Here is a 12,089-nt window from a genome sequence, read left to right as displayed (position 1 = left end):
CTCTTTTCGGTATTGCATCTGCTTATTTCAGATCAGTGTAGAAGAGTTCAATAGTTTCTTCCTCTGCATCCTTGTAGGGGTGTAAATTTGTTTGTAAATTTCCTATCGATGATAGGATAATTTCCCATCATTGATAGGTTATAGCTCAACACTCATTTGTACATACATTTTTTGAAAATTATTGCTACTCCATTTCTGCTTATAGAATGATGTCCAGCAAAATGGACCGTGCTCTGCTGAAATGGCCACTGTTATTCACTCTTATCCACTTCACTCTCCTCCAAATTCATTAAGTGAAAGACTGATTGAATTTTGTATAGAAAGAGAACTTATGGTTACTAACAAGCAACATAAATGGAGACTATACACCTGGAGAAAGAACAAGGAACCTGGATAAACCTATACACCTGGAGAAAGTACAAGGAAGTTGTTGCTCAACATATTGCTTAAGTCTTTCTTTAATAATATAGAGAAGAATTTTGCTTGAATTTGAGATCAAGGCTATAGTTCTATAATTATTGTATTTGTTGATTTTGTTTGTGTGTGTGTATGTTGCGATAAAAATGGATTTTACCCAATCATCAGGCCAATCTCCTGTCTCCCAGATTTTATTACAATTTTTCTGATGATTTTGATTCTTATGGGTCCTAGATGTGTGAGAAGTTTGCTTGGTATTAAAATTAGATCAACCTCTAATTTTAAAATGCAAGGTTCCTTATGGAAGTCTCTGATGTTTTCTTTGTTGAATGAGCTGAATTATCTTTGTATAGATTTGAGCAATAGTCTTCCTTCTATTAAGGATGTAAGGATAGCTGAGAAAAAGACAATGGAAAAATTACAGAAGATTAAACCTAGACAGATAAACTATATTCAACCCACACAGATTTATTGTATATTTAGTGCATTTAGCAATATAATTGTAGATATATATTTAATTTTAAATGGCATTTAAAAATGGTACCAAAAACCTGTCAAACAAAGCAACACCAAAATCAAAAGCAAACAGATGCTAGGGACAAGAATCTTCATCCAACTGAGCAGAAGCATTGCAGCACAGGTCTTAATGATATACGTGAAGATAACATATGAAATTCCAGATTAAAACAAATTATAAGACAACTGACAGAGAATTAAGGAAAAAGTAGAGAAATGATTAAAAACTTTCAGTCAGGATAAAAAAAATTAGTAGAACAAAAAGAGACAGGAAAGTTATGAAGTAGGTAAAATAACAAAATAATAATAACAATAAGTTAAAGCATAATGTAAGAAAAAAGAAATAACTGCGTACGGTGATTTGCTCATGAAATTTGCACTTGCTGAAGGAGTCACTACTTCGAGCTTCCTGGGAACAAAAATTAAAGTTATGACAAATGTAATAGAGAAACAGAAAAGAAAAAAGATGGTAGTGCTAGTTGTAACTAATGATTTAAGTAGTCAAAACTATAATATGAGAGAGAGGATATGAAAGGACTGCTGGAAGAAGCAAGAAAGGAAAGTGAGGAATGGAAATTATTAGCTTATTACCAAGATATAACAGTAGTGATATAAAAAGGATAGCTATGATAGCAAATGATTCAATGTGCAATCTGTGTAATGGGTATGAATTTTTGGATGTGTAGAATCAGCATGATGGTAGAAAAGACTTGTATAACAAGGATGGCTCACACTTAAATGCATTTAACATTAGAAGCCATGGAACTAGATCATCATGGGAGGAATGGTGAGAATGTATGTGCAAGTTCAGCTATGGTATGTACATACAACAATGATATGAAGTCATTGAGCATGGTTATGAATCTAGTAAAAGGATGGAAATGTATGCTTTGGGTTCAGACTTGGAGTGTGCTTGAGGTTGGAAAAGAGAAAGATGCCCAACCAAACCAAGTAGACTGTAGATGCATGTGAAAAAAACAAGTAACTTGTTACGTCTACACACAAATGCCAAGGGCATCAGGAATAAAGGGGTTGAGTTTGCTGCTTTGATAAATACATTGTGGCCATTAGTAAAACCCGGCTTTCGGATGTTAAACTGGAATCAAGGAAAAAGGATATAGTACTTTTAGGAAGGAGAGATGGAATTATTAATGATATCTGACAGAGTCTAGTTAGGGTAGAAACTCATGAAAGCAATAATGTCCTATGCAGCAGTGAGTGTGAGGATATCTAGTTTGAAGTGGAGGCTAATAGGATGATATATATGATGCTTAACTACTATATTGCCACAGACATGGTAGTTAAGCTGCTGAGGACAATGAGATATAATGCCAAATTATCCAAAGACTAAGTAGCAGAGGAATTTCACGATAAGAATGAAGGAGAATTTGAGCATTTGCAAGAAAACTTTCTCAAGCAGCATGTGAAAGAAAGAACTCTAGGTCAAAGAGGGATTAGATTTTATCATAGCATCAAAAGCATAAGAATGTGATTGTTTTGCCACCAGTTAGTGATGGTGATCGTGTTATACTGTCCTAGGAAGTAGCTAAGTACATTCCTGAATATCAAAAAATTAGAATAATCAAAGAAAATGTGTTGAACAATTTGCAATTCTAATTTATTGCATAGAAAATAATTATTACCAAATATGAATTAGCATCATCTAAATCTACGTACTTTCTAGATTATATAACCATACTAACACATAAAAATGTAATATAAATTATAAGAAAACTGTTATTTGAAAACATTCACAAAATTAGAACGATTTTTAGTGTAGTTCAAAATATTAGAATAATGCAAAAATAAATGCACAAAAATTACACTCAGAGGGAAACAACATGATAATTAGTCCTGTGTTGCATTCCCCTCAGCTTTTATGACCATTCATAAATGGTTGGGCATATTATTTACCAGTGATTCACGGTCTTTTTTTTTTAATCAAAACATGCCCATATGGTCTGCAAACTAGAAACAAGTTCATTTTTATTTCTTGGACAATTTCTTAAGACATTTCTTCATAATACCCCACAAATTCTCAGTTGGGTTTAAGGTGAGTTTGCTGGCTAAGGAATTACATTGATTTGCCTCTCTTTGAGCCATCAAGTAGTGAAGTGTGACAAGAAGCTAAATCTTGTTGAAAAAGGAAATCACCATCACAAATCTTCCAATGCCATAACATATAGTGCCCAAGAATTTCTTGGTACACTTTGGAATTGACTCTTTTGTATACCTATACCCTCTGTAGTCATACAAGACCATACTATGACAGAGATTACAAATTTTACCAAACGTTTCATGCATTCTTTATCAAATGCGTCTTGCTTAAAATCCCAAACACATATTCCTTGATGACTATGGGATACACGCACACAAAAGTACCTTTTCCCAGTCCTCTTGACCCCACAACAGTCTTTGCTTACCATTGCACCCTAGCTGCCTTTAGCTTGGAAGTTATTAAGTGGCTTCGTCTTAGGCACACATGATTTTAAACCCAATTTGTCAAGTCATCTCAACTTCGTAGATTTAGACACATTCACACCTAGTTCTTTCCATCTCTGAAAATACCTTACACTTTCGAAATGGTTTTCCTTTGTGATATTCTTCAATCTCCTCTCATCTCTTGATGTAGTTATTATTTTTCGACCACTATTGCAGCGATTATTTTGAAAACTCCAGTTATTAGAATACTGTCTCAATATTCTACTCAGGCTTGCTTGAGAACATTTAAATTCCTTAGCAATAAACTGTTGAGTTTGGCGCTCTTTGTGTAGATACACCATACAAAACTTCTTAGCTTCCGATATGTCATTCATTCAACCCATGTTTAGCAAGTAATTTTTTATACTAAACTGCATAATTTTATTGATAATAAACAATATTTTTTCATGAAACAAAACAAGAAGAATATATTTTATTTTTAACATGTTCGCTGCCAACTACGAGTATACTCGTAGTTCGTATATGAGCTTCACAAGCCAACTACGAGTATACTCATATGTCGATTTACCGACCTCCTATGCCAAACATGAGTTAACCCTTAGTATAATTATCTTAATTTGGACCCTTGGATTCTGAATAAAGCAGAGAGCACGTCTGAGGGCTTGATAGAAGGGAAATAATTTCAACTAAAATATAGTATATTATGTATGTGCCTCAGAAGCCAACTACGAATATACTCATATGTTGATTACCAACCTCTTATGCCAAGCGCAAGCTAATCCGTAGTATAACACGTAATTTGTAAATCAATTTAAAACTGATAAAAATCAATAAAAATAATAAAATGAAATTAATAAAATAAAACCAATTTATTCAAATTATGAATGATATGCTTTAAAACAATTTTTCACGCACAATGGTGGTTTTTCCTGGCAAACAGGACAATAATAACGTGTTTCGCGTCGTTTGTTTCGTGTACATACTTGGCATGGCTTTGTCGGCGAATATTTTTTTCTGTAGGTGGTAAAATTTCCAAATAATGAAGATCCTGCTGATAATCTGTGATGCTGTAATCTTATCCATTCCGACAAAAACTGAGATAAATTGATCTCTAAATTTTAATGCAGTCATTGCATTTCCAGTAATTATATTATAAAATTTATGTGCATTTTGAATGTATATATATCAAGAATGCGTATTGCCAATTTCTTTGGCCATCTAATTGTCTTTCGTAAGGGGGGAATAGTAAGAAAGCATTTGATCAGAAAGATCGATGCCTGACATACCCAATTATAGTCCCTAACGATATTTGGTTTTAATTGAATTTTACCATTCCGATTTTTTGCTTCAACCATTTAAAATTTGTGCATATTTGAATGGAAAGAACTTCCCTCTTATCCTTCCATTTTTGATGATGAGTTCATTAAATTCATCATCGCTCATATTAGCGTAAACTTCTAATTTACTGGTCATGGCAAAACTGAAGGTTTTTAGAGACTAGACGCAATAAACACATTCATCAGCACATGTAATATATGGGTGGGGGTGATACGAGATTACTTGTAGTTGGCATATGAAAAAAATTCTGTCTGATAAGCCGGCTACGAGATTACTCGTAGTGACCTTGAAGACGCGAAAGCGCTTGGCGTGCGGGAACAAACTATGCCCGAGGAGCGTGGCAGCGAACGTGTTAAGTAATTTTGAATTATACCAAACTATATAATTTTATCAATAATAAACAATTTTTTTATGTTTAAATTTTTTTATGTTTAATTTTTTTTTAAATTTAAAATACCATAATTTTGATATTTTATCCAAACACATATACACTGTACTTACAGTGTGTATGTATATTTCGAAAGTTGCAGCACCCCCACGATTTCAAGCCACGAGCCAACACTGATTTCACATCATTATACTTCAAATAAAACAAAAAAATGAATGTGGAGAAATAACTTTACTGAATGTAAATGATACCCTTGTAACAAACAGATGCATGCAATTATTTAAATAACGAGTGCTCACTTCAATTAGATCTATCAACCGGGTGTATGTAGTGGTAACACTATGCTACACTGAATGAGGAGCTAGAAATGTATAAGAAGTCGGCAATAAAGATAGATCAGCACATATGCTGATCTATCTTTATTGCCGACTTGAGCAATGTTTAGCCAAACTGGCCACACAGTTGACCTGTTCGTGTAACATGAGCCTCAGCTCAGGAAAGTGGAAAAAATGTATGACAATTCCATTGTATAATGGTGGTGCAAAAAATGGTATATCTATCAACTTATCTGTATTTTTGGAGTGGTGGTGAAGATTTTAGAAAGTTCTAAGGACTCGCATACACAATGGGTCAACAAAACTGGCTATACTCTACAAAAACAGCATGGGTTTATTAGGTCATGTTTTAGCAATTCACTCGTATTTTATAATAATGTTATAGATGAGTTGGATAAAGGTAATGGATGATACTGGTGATGGCTGAACTGGATAAGGGTAATGGGGTTACAGTGATTCTACTGGATCTTGCCAAGGCCTTTGACAGGATACCACATGGAACTCTAATCAGTAAACTGGAGCAGATGAGGATGGATATAGGGTCGGTGAGATGGATAGGAGGGTTGTTGATGGAGAGATACCAGAGAGTGGTTTATTCAGGAGTTGAGTCCAAAAGATGGCTTGTGACTAGTGGTGTGCCGCAGGGCTGTGTTCTTGGACCACTACTTTTCAATTTGTTCATCAATGATACAGGGAAGGATCTGAGAGGAAGTGTTCACTTGTTTGCTGATGACGCAAAGTTGGGTAGAGCAATTGTGAGTGCACAGGATGTCAAAATTTTACAGGATGATTTGGATAGTTTGGAGGACTGGGCTAGGGAAAATGGATGTCAATTTAATGTGGCAAAGTGTTAAGGTTATGCATTTTGGGGTGAAAAGAATAGCAGCAGTATATCACATTGGTGGAACCGTACTCTAGGAGATTGATGAGGCCAAGTATTTGGGAGCGTTGGTGGGGGTGGCACATTGCAAAAGTGGCTAAATCAGCTCATCAAATCACTTGGCTTCTGAAAAATACTTTAACAAGCAGAGACAAACAAGTTATTGTTCCTCTGTATCGAGCCTTGATAAGACCCCATCTAGACTACTGTGCCCAGATATGGGCGCCAGGGTTTCTTCTTGATGGGGATGAGGTGGAGAGGATCCAGAGACGAGTGTCTAAGATGATAGCAGATCTGTGGAATGAACCTTATGAGAACAGGTTGAAAATTTGTGGGTTGCAATAATTGGTCGATAGGCAGAAAAGGGGTGATGTGATTGAAACATTCAAATTACTGAAGGGTTTCTATAAGATTAATCCAGAAGATATTTTTGAGAATAGGACTGGTGGTGGGAGAACTAGGGACCATACATGGAAGCTGGGCAAGAATGTGGTTAGCAAGGGTGTTAGAGTTAGGTTTTTTTACTTGGAGAGTGGTGAATGAGTAGAATAAGCTGCCAGAGTCTGTTGTGGGTGCTACGACCGTGAATGAGTTCAAGGTGAGGTATGATAGATGCTGTGTGAATGTCGAATAGTTGTTCTTGACATGATGTTAGGGCCTCCCTCGATGAGTCTGTCGACTCTGGAGTTGCCGGGAATAATAATAAAGTCATGCACTTGGGTGTGACAGATATCCAATGTTGTGTTATATTGGCAGAATTATGCTTGAAGAGACTGATTAGGCTAAGGATCTTGGAGTTTTAGTAGACAGGAAGTTGAAGTTCAAGGGTCATATAGCAAAAATTGTAATACAACTCAGAGAATAATTGCAATGCTGAAACAAACGTTCACATGTAAAGATAAGGAAGTCATTTGGCCTCTTTACAAGGTCTTGATAAGACCTCACTTGTACTATTGTGCACAGCTCTGTTCTCATAGTTTCTGTGGTGATTCTGATACAGTGATAGATACAGAGTGCAAAGTAGATTTTCAAAAATGCTATCAGAATTGTGAAATACTGATTATGAAGATAGATTGAGAATTTATAGGCTGCAAACACTAGCAAACAAGAGAAAGAGGGATGATATGATTGAGACTTACAAACTTTCAGAAGTTTGAAACTTACAAACTTCTGAAAGGGTTATATAGAATTTCGGCAGATGAAATTTTGCATTTTATGGAGGATGGAGAAAGGACACGAGGGCATCCTTGGAAGTTGAGAATGAATGCTGTGAAGAAGGGATTTAGGGCTAGATTTTTCTCTCATAGAATAGTGCATGATTGGAATGGATTGCCTTTGGATGTTGTATGTGTGAGTAGAATAAATTAATTCAAGAACATATATGACAGCTAGTGTGAATAACATGGCCTCTCTCGATGAGTTCCTGACTTCCTGGAGGTCACTTTAATAATAATAATTTTAAAGGACTGGGTGATGAGAAATTTGGTACTAAAGGAAATTGCTATCAGTGAAGCAAAATCAAAAATCATAACTGTTTTGTGGAATTTCCTTTGAACTCTATAATTTATACTGCTGTGTTGGTAACACTGAAGATAAGAACAGCTTAGAAATTCTATTTTCGTCAAGATACTTCTCAGAGTTTACACTTCTATATGAGGCAATTCACTGCGAAGCAAAGCTTAAGAAAAATAGAGTTACAAAACCGTAGATTTGTTTGTTTGGTGGTAAGGCTTATACGTTGGCTATTCATAACTATCTTTTAAGGAAATTGCAGTGGAGACTAATATATATTAACTAAACTAAATTTAATTAACACTTCCAGTATTTCAGCAAGATCAAACTGCCATCAACAAGAGAACAAAATATAATCAGATATGTGCATGTAGGCATTACATTAAGTAATGAAATTTAGCACACCAGGAGGCACTATTTAGGACTTTAGGCCTATTCTCACTTGATATGCACATATCTTATATTCTGTTCCCTGATGATGGCAATTTGATTTTTCTGAAATATTAAGAAGTATTAATTAAATTTGTTTAGTTAACATTAGTGTATGCTATAATTTCCTGTAGATCTGTCATGTTGATTTTTATTTTTAAAAACAGAAGCATAAAGAAAATTTATTCCAAAAAATAACTAATATCATGAATGAATTCTTTTTAAATTTTGCTTTTGAAATGCAAATTAAGCCTCCTTTGCTATATTAACTTCATGAACCATGCATTTAATAAACCAAAAAGGACTTGCTTATCCAAAACTTGAATTTGCACACCATGTGACATCACTAATACTACTTTTAGACTTTCAAAAAATACTACAGAGCAACTTGTTCGGTATTCTGATTTCTCAAATGTACCTTCTCTATTTATTTACTGATGATCCTACTTTCAAAGAGATCATTTAGTATGGTGATACCCTCTTATGATAAGGTAAAAACTCTTCTGAGAAAGTTGTAGCAAGTTTGTTTTTTTTATTTGGGAAAAAAAATAAATTATATATTGTCATAAATTGATAACTGTTTCACAAGAAAATTCAAAGAAGCCTCACAAATGCTTAGGATCCCTACACAATGCAATAAAAATCAAGGCTTAATTTTACATCAAGTATGGTCTGCTTTCATCAAAATCATCAAAATTTTCATCAGCAATGTTCTAATACACATACAGTAACAAATTTATCATTTGTATTCTGGTATTTGTAAGACTGTAAGGCTTTTGTTGTGTAAAACTTTTATGTACCACTACCCCTGATAATGTAAGTTGGGTTTTAATTGCTTATTTTTAATAAACTCCTTATTTATACTAAAATATGGTCTTCTCAATACCGAAAACTTCACACAGAACTGCTTAATCACAGAAACCTACGTGTACCTACAGGGAGGATGTAAAATCAGGTGTAAGACGGGCATAATATATCTTCTCCTAATCATCTATATGGATTGCTTCATGAAAGAAAGAGACATTAAACCTGATATTAGAATAAGAGATATCAAACTTATCTCTTCACTTTGTGCAGATGATGTATTCCTAAACACATCCAGTGCAATTGCCAGGATTCTCTGACTACACTGAATAACAGATATAAATCTGGCAAGAAAATCAGCAAAAAAAAAGATAAGAACTACAAAAATAGGCAGGAATATAGAAATTTTGACTGCATTCTTAATGGAGAATATAAGAACAAGTAAAACATTTCTGCTATTTAGGCACAGTTTTTAGTGAATATGGCAAATTAAATTTGGAAAACAGACCATAGAAGATGCAAAGCAGGTACAGTTGGGAACCAGTTGAATAAATTTATATGAAATAAGAGAAATTAGCCAAACACTGAACTAGCAGTATACAAGACAGTGTTCAAACCAGTTTTATGTTATGGATCTCAGAGTTAGAAATCTCTTGATCAAAGATTAAAAACCAGACATATGAGAGCTCTGAGAAAAATTAGGAGCCTGAACAGATGGCATCAATGGCAGAATCATATTAAAAATGAAGATATTAGGAAAATTTAACACTATTAGCATTCAACAATGTGTGAGCAGGACTAATCTAAGGTGGTATGCCTACTTAAATAGAATGGGTGAGGAAAGGTTAGCAAATGAGGTGTTTGATGCCATGATAGCAAGAAAAAGGTCCAGAGAAAGATCAAGATCTAGGAGCATTGATTTGGTCAGAAGACTGAAATGTTAGATACAACAATACTGATTTGATGATGAGTAATAGACTAATTAGGAGGAAAATACTTGATAGAAGTTTAGTAATAATGTAACCTTAATTATGTAGTACTATGCACCTTTTTATAGGAAATTGATTACGATGATGATATATATATATAATTAATAAAACTAGTAGATCCAAGGCCTTCTAAATAAAACTATACTTTTGAGATCTTTTAAAGGATAAAATTCCTTCATTAACTCATTCTATTAGTGGGTTTTTTTTTGACATATAATTATCAGTATAACAGACTAAGTATTGTCTGATTAAATATATATGTTATCTTCTTCAGATAATTAAACTAAAAGAAGAGGTATAATCATGAATTCCAGAGAAAAGTTTCATTTAATAGCATATAAACAAAATGTATAAAAAAAAAGTAGAACTCTTGTTACTTTAATGCCACTTTACAGTTTCAGATTGTCTAATTCCTTCATGTTTCCAAGAAAATAATTCATCTATATTACCAGTGTCCTCGAGACAGAAGAACTTTCCATTTTAGCATTTGTTCGAATGTTGTAATAGAAGATCTGTTAAATATCTTTTTCTGTTACTGTTTATTTATTTACAAAATCAATTTTTTCAGCCATAGGATACAGCTTGTTGATATTCCTTTTTGGAATTGCCTGTTAACATATTCCAATTGTCAAGTTTTACAGAAACTTCCAAAACAAAATTCATTAGTGTTTGTTTTCAAACATCCCCCCCCTCCCTCTTTATTTTTTTTTCTCTGTCCAGCTGTCAATCTCTCGTGAATCTCTTCAGTGTGCATAAACACCTGTTCAACTAAGCAGCAAGCAAAAAGTTAGTAATGGCTGCTGCATTATTGTTAGCAAAAGGAGCATATCTTTATGACCAACAATGGATATGACATTACTATACACTTAACAAATTGTGGATTAGAATAAAGTACTATTGAAATTATTACAATTATAACATATATAACAAGTACATCTAATCTAAAAAAAATTTTATATTTTTTCTTTAAACATTCAAGTCAATTTTCAATCTGACAGTTGGTAAGAGCTGAGTTATGAAGCCTGAACTCTAAGAAGGCCAATGTAAAAATATAAAAAGACTCATTTTAAAATTATTTTTTTACAGGATGATCTTTAGGGTGTTAAATAGAGTACAGCATAAACATCATGGAAAATAAAGTTATTTAAAGAAAAAAAATTATGTATAATCTTGTTTGTTTAAATAAAAATTTGTATGCTCCAAGCTTGATTCATTTAAGTTACTATCTACTTACATTAATATAATAGCTTTAACAGAACAATGTGCACTAGACATATTAAAGTGAGTTTCATGGCTTACAAATGTAACAAAAATTATATAGAATTTATTCAAAAACTCCAATATATTTCATCTAATGTTACATGAACATCATCAGGGAGATACTGCTAAATACATTCAAAACATGAATGAAAATAAGTTTTTTGAATTAGTAACAACAATTATTTTTTAAATCTAAGCAACTTACAATTGTTCCTTCGAACTCTAACAGTGTAATATCATACACTTCAGCTATGACCAGGACATGAGCTAATATATGCATGATTTATGACTAATTATTTTGATTTATCTTTAGAATCTAATTAATGGTCTATCTCCCTGACAATGTCTATGTAACATTGGATGAAATATATTGTAGTTTTTGAATAAATTCTATATAATTTTTGTTACATGTGTAAGCCATAAAACTTACTTTAATATTAACATAAATAAAGTGTCATGGCATAAGAATTTGGAGGGGGGGGGTGCAATTTGCAGTGCATGGGAGATGGTCAATAGGTGTTGAAAGAAAGCTATATCAGACTTCATACCCAGTCAGGAGGATAAATTAGGCAGGTGTTATATGAATAGCTTCATTAAGAAGGAGATGTGTAAAAAACAAGGGGAAGGATGATCAGCAAGCTCATGGGCAGTACAAAGTACTCATAAGAGGATTGCCGTTGCGGTAAAGAAGACCAAAGCTGATTATGAGAGAAAGCTAGCTGATAAGGCCAAAGGAAGAAAGACTATGGAAGGATGACTTTAATGAGTGTTGATGGGAG

The 12,089-nt window shown here is 33.6% G+C and overlaps 1 protein-coding gene across 3 annotated transcripts in view; it reads right to left on the bottom strand.

The window, feature by feature from the left end:
• The window catches only part of betaggt-I (geranylgeranyl transferase type-1 subunit beta), a 174,833-nt gene that overhangs the window by 34,285 nt on the left and 128,459 nt on the right, over nucleotides 1-12,089 (bottom strand). The gene's annotated exons all lie outside the window — the stretch shown is intronic.

The sequence above is a fragment of the Typopeltis vanoorti genome, chromosome 3, assembly GCF_054136105.1.
Source record: "Typopeltis vanoorti isolate ZY-2024b chromosome 3, IOZ_Tvanoo_1.0, whole genome shotgun sequence".
Taxonomy (NCBI): Eukaryota; Metazoa; Arthropoda; class Arachnida; order Uropygi; family Thelyphonidae; genus Typopeltis; species Typopeltis vanoorti.
Note: the sequence above shows the minus strand (reverse complement) of the source record. Positions and strands in the feature narration are given on the sequence as shown.